This window comes from Phyllobates terribilis, unplaced genomic scaffold (assembly GCF_046119375.1).
Source record: "Phyllobates terribilis strain yellow unplaced genomic scaffold, ASM4611937v1 Scaffold_11__3_contigs__length_659146591, whole genome shotgun sequence".
NCBI lineage: Eukaryota > Metazoa > Chordata > Amphibia > Anura > Dendrobatidae > Phyllobates > Phyllobates terribilis.
In genome coordinates this window covers 530,392,993-530,401,788 of record NW_027362771.1, presented here as the reverse complement: position 1 = coordinate 530,401,788, position 8,796 = coordinate 530,392,993, and the positions used below count along the sequence as shown (strand labels likewise).

The window sequence follows — 8,796 nt, the reverse complement described above, 5'->3', positions numbered from 1 at the left end:
TGTAAGGTCCAGTGACCTCCAGACTGTGTATGATCAGGACAAGACACGTAGCGCTGGGTTATATGTAAAGGACCACATACTTATTTGATAACTTTTGGTCGATTGATTGTTGGGCCGAGAGCTGTCTCCCCTACACCTCCATACATGACTGAGAGTTTCTGTGTTTTCTATGAAACAGCTGCTCCAGAGGCGGCTTATCAAGGCACCAAATAAAAGGATCAGCAGTTGAAACTCATCTCCCCCGACATCATCTGTAACAGAAGAGCCTGAAACCAAAACAAATAAAGTCCAGCGGAGGAACCCTTATTTTGGCATTTTTCTTAAAATCTTTTTATTCTTCAACAATCCTTAAAAGAACATCATTCCTTTTCGGACCAGGTATGTATATACAGTGGTCACTTTATGGCAGTATAGAGGACACAGGTCTTCTTCTAGGTCTGTATTAGAATAAGGGTTCCTCCGCTGGACTTTATTTGTTTTGGTTCCAAGCGATTGCAGGAGGGTGTGCCTCCCTCATTTCCATGCGGATCCCTGGCAGATGATCGGATCAAGGAGAAACTACGATCTGGGTAAGCTGGCTACTATTGACTTTTTGCATGTATATCCTTAGAAGAGCCTGGAGGCCCCCATAAACATATGATTGCTGACCAATCACACTGAAATTGACAAATTTGTTCAATTTTTATTTAATGTGTATCAAGGCATTTATACATACTTATACTCAACTTTCCTAATTTATCTTCTGTCAGATTGAGGATTCAGGTGCATGAAATGTACTGACGAATTTATATGTACATGACAACACCCCAATATCAGCAAGCGCCTTCCCATAGTCACACCTCATTGCCGCTCCAGAAGTGTGCCTCTGAACTCTGTGGCTCTGTGTCACAATAAAAAAGGTTGGGGGAGTGCTGCTTTTCAGGAAGCTTCTCTTGCACCCAAGAGATTTACCAAGTCTTCCAGGAGTCTGAGAGGTAGGCAGATAGTAATATGCACGCACAGTATAGTGGTATTATTTATTTATACAGTACATGGCAGTATTATTTTTACATATAGTATTAGGAGAAAATGTTTATATCTACAGTATACAGTATAATGGTATTACTTGAGTGTACATTATATGGTTATATTATTTATATACTGTATTCAGTATTATTATTTAATATTATTTAACGGTCGTCGGCTCGATTTCGAGCAATGGCGACTTGATGGATGAATGATCTGTAGGAAGACCTATATTGTGCAAGCCTAGATAGGTCCACCAGGGTCTTCTCCACCGTTATCTTGATAGTATCAAGCCCTCTTATGGTACAAGCCCTCTCCTTTCCATACTGGGCCCCATCTTCAAACTGTCATCTCACACTGTGTCCCCCAATACTGCCCAGCATCTATAATGTGCTCCTTCATCACTCACACCCTCCTCGGAATGCTGTCTCCTCCTCGCTGTGGCCTCACACTGTCCCCCCATGCTGCCCCTTCTCCATCGGGTTGGTGCTCTTCCTCGTCGCCTTGTTCTGACCATTCTTCCAATCTTGATGTCCCTCTCCAATGATTGCTGTCTTCGTATGATGTGTCCAATGTAGGCAAGTTGTTGCTTGATCAGGGGCGTATCTAGGGAGGACAGGTAGGGCGCAGCTGGTAGAGGGCGCCGTGTGGCTGCCTAATGCAGCAGTCTGAAGTGTCTCCCCGGTTGCTGCATTTTGCTGCCCCACCCACCCCCGTAGTGGGAGTCAGCTATTCCCTGAGCCGGCTGTCAAGCTGACAGCCAGCTCACAGAAGGTGCCGCGCACTGGCTCCCAGTGATCAATTGTACTTGCTTTTTTCAGGTGCAAGAACAATGGAAGCCCTAACCGCCGGCACTTGTGGCTCAGGGCGACATGAGCAGCATGATCAGGTAATGTGATCACACAAGTTATGTCACTCCTCTGTGCTGCATAGGTAGCGGAAGTTTGGTGTGGTAAGTGCTCCAATGAAGCTGAAGACACCAAAGATTTATTATAATTAGGGGAAGGGGGATGAAATTTGAGTACACAGTATGGGGAGGGAGGGTGGGGGTAATGTATGCGGAGACAGTATGGGGAGCGAGGGGGGATTGAGTGCAGACACATTATGGGGAGTGAGGGGGTGAGTGTATGTGGACACAGTATGAGGGAGAGAAATTTGAGGATACAGTATGGGAGCGAGGGGGCAGGATGGGCACACAATATGAGGAGCCAGGTGGAAAATTTGAGGACACAATACGGGGAGTGAGGGGGGATAATTGCAGATACAGTATGGTGAGCAAGGGGGGGGGTGCGAACACAGTATGGGGAGCGAAAGGGTAATTTTGAGGACACCATAAAGGGGGGGTATGAGAGGGTGTCAGGAAACTATTGAGGGAAATAGTGTGAGGAGACGGTATGGGATAAGTGTGAGGGACGGTATGGAGAAGGGGTAGCATGGAGGGACAGTGTGAGGCTACAGCAAGGACTGGACAGCATGCTGAGGAGGGCATGTGTGATGAGGGAGCACATTATAGAGACTGGGCTGTATTGGGGGACACAGTGTGAAATGACAGATTGAAGATAGGGCCCAGTATGGAAAGGAGAGGGCATGTATCATAAGAGGGACAGTGTGTGGGTCATATTTTGTGCATGCAACAGAATGATGAGCAAATATTTATTCAGGGGCACAGCGTAAGGCAGATATTTTTATTCAGGAGCATTAAAATGAGACTATTTTTAAGGGTATCGTGTGGGGATGTGCTGCACAAGACCAGAGAAGATGGAAGTCTGCAGAGATGAGCTGTGGCTGTGAAAAGTCATCATGGCGTTTGGACAAGATGGAGAAAAGAAAGAGAACGACACCAATCAGAGATGTCATCTATAAGGTACCTGGATGTAAATGTTTATTTGTGATTCTGACTAATTCTCATCAGCACTGTGGTTCCTGTATGGTCTGCAGTCTGATGATAATGAATAGCAACAACTCCCAGTATCTCCTTATATCGTTAAGGACATACTGGAAGTTGTAGGTTCATGCAATACAAATGTAAATGGGTCTGGCCTTACATTACAATTGATGTACCATGTACTGATGGTGATTCTGGTGCTGATTTCTTGAACTGGTGGTAGTCATGGTGATATATTCATGTACTTATGGTGGTTTGGTGATGTATTCCTGTACTGATGGTGGTTCTTGTGATGTATCCCTGTACTGATAAGGGTTTTGATGCTGTATTTCTGTACTGATGAGGGTAATACGGATATATTTCTGTACTGCTGGTGGTTCTGATGATGAATTTCTGTACTACTGGTGGTTCTGGTGATGTATTTCTCTACTGATGATGATTTTGATGCTGTGTTTCTGTACTGATGGGGGTTCTACTGATGTACTGTATTTCTGTATTGCTGGTGGTTCTGGTAATGGATGCTTGTGCTGTTATTGGGTCTGATCTTGTACACATGTAACAATTCATAACTTATAAGATTACGTGATACATGGCTATGTTAACAACGTGTTGCGCTGTCTGACGAGTTAAGGGTTACTACATTTTTATTTATGTTAGGAGCATTAAAGGGGTTGTCCAAGTTTGTGATGAGTATGCAGTCATACTATGTGACTGCAGATCTCTGAATTCTCACAGCGCGCACTGCATGCCGTCAGGATTTTCTGCTGCCAGCGGTAAAAGTGTGTAGTGCATATGTGCCGCTGCTGCGGTCACAGTACTGATGCACAGCGGTCGAATGCTGGTCAGGCCCAACCGGGGGCGTGCGACAGTCTTTGTCAATTGTGGGGGTTAATAATAAAATAATAAAAAGGTTTGTGATGCTAGAGTGACTACAGACTTTCATATCAAAACTGGACGAGCACTTTAATTATAAAATGAAGCACTGTAGCATGATAATCCTAATAGCGTATAATATATTCACTGTCAGGATTCAGCTCTGCTTGCTGATTCCATCAGTCATCAAATGGCCACTTCACTCATATGCGATTTTCATACTTACGGTCATGTGACAACGAGAGACAACTTCTCTTGCTGCTTTTCTCACTTTTTCACTGAACATTGAGAGAATTAGAGAGGGCAGCTAGTTAGAACGCGACTAAGTGTGCAAATCTCAAATGAATGATTGGTCAAATGACGTGTACTCAAACCGCTTGAGGTGGGGTGGGGGCCAAACTGAATTCTTGCCCCAGGTGCCAGAAAACCTAGATACATCTATGGCTTGATGATCCTTGCTTTGAGTGTCTGTATTTACAGTATAGGGCAGTATTATTTACATATACAATATAGCGATATTATTTATGTATACACTGTATGCTGGTATTAATTATATGTACAAAGGCTCTGAGCTATGAAATATTGTCGAAAAGAAGTTCATTTTTGTACAGACTAAAGGCCCCGTCACACTTAGCGACGCTGCAACGATCCCGACAACGATACGACCTGTCAGGGATCGTTGCTGCGTCGCTATGTGGTCGCTGGTGAGCTGTCAAACAGGCAGGCTCACCACCGATCAGGGGAGCAGCGACATCGTGGAAAGAATCTTTCCACGATGTCCTGCTCCTGGTTACCAGCCTGCTGAAGCAGGAGCAGGCTGGTAACTATGGTAAACATCGGGTTACTAGGGGCACACGCGCTCCTAGTCACCCGTTGTTTATCATGGTTACCACTCTGCTACAGTGAGCGGGAGGTTACCGCTCACTTTAGCAGGCTTGTAACCATGATAAACAACGGGTTACTAGGTGCGCGTGTGCCCCTAGTAACCCGATGGTTACCATAGTTACCAGCCTGATTGCTGCTCCCGCTGGTCACACACAGTGATGTGTGCTGACCAGCGGGAGGGCAACGACCAAAAAATGGTCCAGGACACTTTGCAGCGATCAGCGACCTCACAGCAGGGGCCTGATCGTTGCAAAGTGTCACACATAGCGACATCGCTGGTGAGGTCGCTGTTGCTTCACCAAAACCGTGACACAGCAGCGATCTCGCTAGCGATCTCGCTATGTGAGACGGGGGCTTAACATTTATACCATTTTAACAGTTGCCATAAAGATGTGCAACCGCCTGATTGTATGGCCAGCTTCCTCTGCCTTAATCCGGCTGTGCAGTCTGAAGATAGCAGATAATACTACAAACACTCCTGACGTACGTCCCAGCCTCATATCACTAACTAAACACTGTGTAATGTATACATCCTCAACATTGAAATTGTAACACAAAGAAGGAAAAGTTGTGGAGTTATGGAAATTGCAGAATGGATGGACATGTTAATGATATGAAAATTTTTAAAAAAGACTTTTAATGTTACACTGGTCCTACTCCTGAGATTATGTTGTGGGGTTGCATAATGTACAGTGCCTGGACCCCTTTAGACTTCATTCCATGTACACTAACAGTTTGGCATTACTCTAATTTGGTCATGGAACCAGTGGTACAGCCATTTATCCAAAGTGTCCCAAGAGCCTTGTTACACCATGACAACGCCAGGCCTCATGTAGCACATGCTACATTGAGCAGCCTGCATTGGCTAAACTTGTTACCATGGCCTGCAGCGTCTCCGGTCTTGTCTCCTATCGCAGACATCTGAGACGTCATTGGTTGGCAATTGCAAAAGAAGCTGACAGCAGCAGATCTTGATGATTTGCCTCAGTGCATTCATTGCGCCAGAACGTTCCTCATACAACCATTAATGACCCTATTGATAGCAGCCAAGGTATGTAAGTGTGGGAATTTCTTTACGTGGCACTCATACTCCATATTGAATAAATTAAGATGTTTTGAACATTTTATTTCCATTTTTGCATATCATTAACATCTGTCCATCCTGCGATTTCTATTATTCCGTGAGTTTTCCTTCTTGGTGTTGCAATTAAAATGTTGAGCTTTGTATTTAAAATGGCAATTTTTCATATTGTGCAGTCCATGATTTGGGTTCACTGCTGCTTTAAATGCAAAATTCTACCTTGACAAAAGCATCTTAATAAATTAATCCTATTGTTTAACTTCAAGAAACTCCCAAGGGTCATTTAATAAAACTTAAATCCACAGACATTGTATTATGAGGACAAGCAACAAGTTCCAGATTGTACTCAGAATTACTCAATTAAAACTTCATCTCATTTTTCTTTCTCTGGCATGTTCCTTAGCTCCATGAAATTAATTTTCCATTTTCTTATCAGTCACTGCCATCAGAGTCCATTACATGACAAGGCCTTCTGTTGTAATTTACGACAGGAGAAAAATACACTATAATGGCCTAAGACGACTTCAACAAATCATGAAAATACAGTGTAGAAACATTTTATTTAAGAACTGTTGTATAGGACCTATTATAAAGGTACAAAGACTCTATAGAAATAGAAGTAACTAGAATGTGTGTAAACATGAAAAAACCTCTAAAAAAAGATATTTTATTCAAATTTTTTTCTTAAAAAACACCAAAAAACCCTTGTGATACACGAGTAAGAAGCTCCATGGTTATATCAAGAACCATCCAATATCCTTTAAGGACTATTTAGCATTGAATCAGAAAAATGGAAGTAGATGACCACAAATGGGCCAGTAAAGTCTTAAACATGATAAATATTCATATACAATATAGACTTAAAACTGCCCTATCTCAAAAAGCCTCAACTGATACTGCCTGTCATGGAGATTGGCACCCTAATATACGAGTTTGGTTCCCCCATTCAACGGCGGCTGTCCCTCACTTTCCCTGCCATACCCTGATAATGTGAGCTATAAACAGATAATGAGTGACTGCCTGCTCTAATACAATTTTCATACTATACTAATCGATAAATAAAGAGAATGCAACATGATGGCAGACTTCTCTCATATTCTGGAATTCAGCCCAATGCGTTTCCCCTTCCTGTGGGTTCATCAGGAGGCCAAATGTACAGGACTCCAGAACGTCATGTAAACAGATGCAGCTTGGTGGAGGATGTGGCAGGCTATGCTGGTTTATGCCCTGGCTGTGTTTAAATATCGTGCTCAATCATAGCCCCGTGAATCTCATACACCTACTTCCAATAATGTCCTCCCCACCTTATGTTGTCTCCTGTCTGAAAATTAGGACTGCGCATGCCCAGTTCCCCGAACACTAGTGGTTGCGTCGTCAGCGAGCAGAGCGTATCCCTTTCTAAACCGGAAGTGACGTTTGCGTTCCATCGATGACCCGCAAGGAAATGGAGTCGGCTAAGCTCACGCCTGTATCCCATCGTCACTTCCGGAAATATCTCACTGCCTGCCTCCACCCATGTCCTGTTATGAGGATATATTGCTGAAAGGATGTCTTCTCTATACCTCCAAGCTGGAGGTTCCCTATTGGGGGATGACTATCTATATATTAAATTTACATATCGATTAATTTTATCTCCTTGTGTGGATCTATAAAATCTACTCTCCTTCCCCCCTTTTATATATGTGGTCCCCTGTAGGGACAAGAACTTCCCTGGTCCTTAGTGGGCTTGATATGTATGTTTCTATATATATGAATATACTTGATAAGTATACTATTTTCCCCACAATTGGATTATGGGGAGTTATTTCTTATCATAGTTATTAAGCCCTGAGAGAAAAAATATAGACGGGGGAGTCCTCTCTTATCGCCGCAAGGTTGAACGCAGAGGGTGGTGTGTTAGCAGCAATTTTCTTCTGCGCCTCACCCTGGAACGCAAGCAGTGAGATATTTCCGGAAGTGACGATGGGATACAGGCGTGAGCTTAGCCGACTCCATTTCTTTGCGGGTCATCGATGGAACGCAAACGTCACTTCCGGTTTAGAAAGGGATACGCTCTGCTCGCTGTCGACGCAACCACTAGTGTCCGGGGAACTGGGCATGCGCAGTCCTAATTTTCAGACAGGAGACAACATAAGGGCAGTTTTAAGTCTATATTGTATATGAATATTTATCATCTTTAAGACTTTACTGGCCCATTTGTGGTCATCTACTTCCATTTTTTTGATTCAATGCTAAATAGTCCTTAAAGGATATTGGATGGTTCTTGATATAACCATGGAGCTTCTTACTCGTGTATCACAAGGGTTTTTTGGTGTTTTTTAAGAAAAAAATTTGAATGACCTATTATAAAGCAAAGAAGAACAGAAGCAAATTTAAGACTCAACTGTAAAATGTCTTCATTTAGTCATAATTAATTTTAGTCATAATGAGTAAAATTAGGGCTAGAGCTAGCATGGTTTTCTAATAAATTATTCCCTACATATAAAATTATCATCTATCCAAAGGGTCAGAAAGGGTCCAACTACTGGGAGAAGACATTCAGATTGAGAAGGGGTTGTCCTAGTATTAAACAACCCCTTTATCTATTCTGAAAAACTCATTAAAAATTATTTTATCTAATTCTGAGAAAGCCGGCGACTATTGCAACTCCAAAATAAGGGTATCATGAAGTTATCCTTGACTTCTAAATCGTAAGTCAGTCTACTGATGCAGCAATGCTTCCACACTCCAATGTATTAAAGCCACAGAGTGTTTTGTGGCACCCAAAAATTGTAATTGAAATTTTTCACGTGATCATACCCCCTTTCCCAAAGTCACATCCCCCCATGAACTGCTACCTACCTCCTGGGCATTTGGACACAGCGCTGCTCTATGGGAACTTATGGGTATAAAAAAATAAAAAAAACTGACCAGCACTTCCTAACAGAATGAAGCAAGTGTGAACACGTGCAAGCTGCTATGACTGCATTATATACAAGCAAAGACTATATCAGCCTCTGTATATGTTAAAATATATGCAGACATTGAATATATGAAATTTGGACTGCAATACTGTTATACAGAACAT

The 8,796-nt window shown here is 42.8% G+C and overlaps 1 long non-coding RNA gene across 1 annotated transcript; it reads left to right on the top strand.

Moving 5' to 3' along the window:
• Positions 1-226: 226 nt before the first annotated feature.
• Positions 227-2,863, top strand: LOC141165276 (uncharacterized). The gene is made up of 3 exons (XR_012251134.1): positions 227-569; positions 1,827-1,894; positions 2,726-2,863. It is a non-coding gene; the product is annotated as an uncharacterized lncRNA (long non-coding RNA).
• Positions 2,864-8,796: the final 5,933 nt, after the last annotated feature.